Source organism: Pteropus vampyrus, unplaced genomic scaffold, assembly GCF_000151845.1.
Source record: "Pteropus vampyrus isolate Shadow unplaced genomic scaffold, Pvam_2.0 Scaffold493, whole genome shotgun sequence".
NCBI classification, from domain to species: Eukaryota; Metazoa; Chordata; class Mammalia; order Chiroptera; family Pteropodidae; genus Pteropus; species Pteropus vampyrus.
The window spans coordinates 523,240-526,322 of record NW_011889274.1 but is presented as its reverse complement, the minus strand read 5'-3'; positions in this window follow the sequence as shown (position 1 = coordinate 526,322).

Here is a 3,083-nt window from a genome sequence, read left to right as displayed (position 1 = left end):
TGTCAGTGGGAGGCTCTTTTCCACACAGTCATTCGGAGACCCTAGGTGTTGTTCTCCTCTGCATGTCAAGTTTGTGTTGATGGGTTCCCACCAGTAGGAAGGGGTAAAAGAGCTTGGCAATACATATTTAGATGTTTAAAGTCCCAGAACTGCAAGTGACACACATCACTTTTCACATTCCACATGGCAAGGGAAGCTGATAAATGTAAGGTATGTTGGCAACCTTGTGGACAACTACGACTGTTATTATAAAAGGGGAAAACAGGATTTGTAGACAGTTCAAAGTCCCCACCATACAGTGAATGAATGAATGAATGAATGAATGAATGAATAGTTTAAATACAGTCCTCCCAACTTCCACATAGAAAGCACCATTTGCCCCTCACCTTCTCTGGCTTTTGCCAAGACCACTAAAGTCAATAATAAGACACCCAGTACCCAACAACCAAGGTCACATATCTTTTTATTTAGTCGAAATGACTGGCACTAGTGTTGCCGAATCTGTCAGCTTATGTTCTCAGAGCCCCAAGGAAGATTAATTGAAGCTGCTCCTCTCGTTTTACTCACTCTTGTATTGCAAACCCCCTCTCTCTGGAATTCAGTCTTGGGTCCACAGTGGCTGAGCTGAAAGGCAAATCAAGTGATGGTACTGAACTTTACTCAAAGTTAATTCAGACCTCTTAACACTGGACCATTACTCAGGCACCAAGTTCCTGAGCAGAGTGTCTCTTTGTTGGGATTGAATTCTTTCTCAGGAGGCTCAATGGTCCTTTGTACAGACTTCTGGGGAAATTATCCCACAGACAGACCTCTCTGACTACTCAGGCATGTTTGAACTAAAAGATTTTACGGAGACAATTCTCAAATTAAGACCTCAACAATATGGGATAAAGAAAATGTCTTCAAACTAATTCACTTATAGGACATTTCGGGTTGCTCAAAACTTACAGAGTTGTCAACAAACCACAAAAAGGTGTGTATGCTGTTCCATTTACTATTGCTGCATAGTAAACATCCTAAAACTTAGTGGTATAAAACAGCCATTTTACTATGCTCACAGATTCTGTGGGTCAGGCATTTGAACAGGGCACAGCAGGGAGGGCTTGTCTTTGCTCTCTGATAGTTAAGTCTTCAACTAGGAAGCATCAAAGATTGAGAGTTACTCAATGGTTGATGGATGAAATCATCTGGCAGGATTTATGTTCACATGTGATTGATGCTAAGGATTGATACTGGTGGTCAGCTGGGATCTCAATTTGACTGTTGGCTGGAACACCTCTATGTGGCCTCTTCATATGGTGTCTCTATGTGGGCTAATTGGGCTTCCTCATAATATGTTGGCTGGGTGCCAAGAGCAAATGACTCAATAAAGTAGAGCAGAAATGTATGGCATTTTTTATGACCTAGCTTCGAAAGCCATATATCACCACTTCCACCATACTCTATTGGTCAAGGCAGTCAACAAAGGTCCACCCAGGTACAAGAAGAAGGGACACAGATCCCACCATTTGATGAGAAGAACGTCCCAGTTACATTGTAAGAGCATGTGGAATGAGAGAGATCATCACTGTCATCTTTGTAAAACGTAATCTGTGACATATGTCTAGTTGCCCCTGATGAAAAGCAGATTTTTTTTAAAATAAATAAACCCATTAGCAATATTTTTGAAACAGTAAGGATTTAGGAGTTTTGCTTTAATGGCTTGAAAGGCAGGGCAATATAGTTAATGAGGACAAAAATATTTTACTTCTATTAAAATAAAATCAGAGCTAATAGTCCTCAATGACTTTGGAGATCAACTGGCCAAACAGGCAGATTGTCACATATTTTTAGATCACATGTGCACAATCAGAATGAAAGAGTGGGATGATAAATGACTTAGGAATTACTTCTACACCATGAGGGGCATGACAAACTGTAGGGTAAAGGAAAAGTTCTCCTTGAAGCTTATACTTCTTTTAATATTGATTTCTATGCCCGAGTAACCCAAATGTCCTCAGGCCTCACCAGCCTGTTTGGTCCCAGTAACAATGACCACATCTTGCTGTTTTCTGGCCTCTGTTTACATCTACCACTGCCTCCCTAGCCTCAAAGTTTCACCCATTCCGAGAATCTGCAAGTGTTATGCTCAGAAACAAATGCTATTCACACCCTTCTGTTCCAAATGTCCACTGTCAAAGAACTACTGGAGAGAGGTGTCCAGATCCTGCCATGGCTGCCAGTGTCAACAGTGAGGACATGGCACTCTAGGGACCATACCTTCACCTGACACTCTGGCCCCACCCTGAGCCCCCAAGTGGCCAAGCTGCATGCTGGGAGAATGGCTTCCTCACCACGCTGACACCCAGACACCCAGGCAGAGGCTGCCGATCCACCAAGGCTTACAACCTCAGTCATCTAAGTGACCCCTTCCTTCTTCTGTCTTCTTCCACTGCTGCCTGAACCACCACTACCGGAGTCAGAGCAACAGAAACAGATGGGAATGCCAGTGTCCACACCAGTCCCAAGCCGGAAATCCTTAGGGAGCCAGAGCAGGGCTGGAATCTGTTCAGTGTGTAAGGTATGGGGGCGGGGGGGCGGGGTGAAGAGAGAGAGAGAGAGGAGAAGAGAGAGACACAGCGATAGAGGGGTGGGAGGAGGAAGAGAGAGGAGGGGAGGGCAGGGGAAGGAAGGAACTATGGCAAAGTATCAATAGTTGGTGAATCTAGGAGGCAAAGGTTACACATCTTTTTTGTTCTATTCAATTTTTCTGCAGACTGAAATATTTCAAAATAATAAGTCAAGGGACCATTTAAAATAAAAGGAAGACAAAAATAAAATTGCTTTCATGATTACATCCTAAATTGGGTTCAATATACAGGCTCAGTCTTTAAAACAAAAAATGTCGACAACCCTAGACTAAGGCAGTGGGAGTGAGTAAAGAAGCTAGTTGAGAGGACTTTCTGACTAAAACAAAAGGATATGGCTGATTGGATATGGGATGTGAAAGAGGGAGGAGTCAAAGGTGGCACTATGATATTCAGATTAGGGTAGACGATTCAAGAAGACAAGAGATAAACTCTCCTTGGATATGTAGAGTTCAG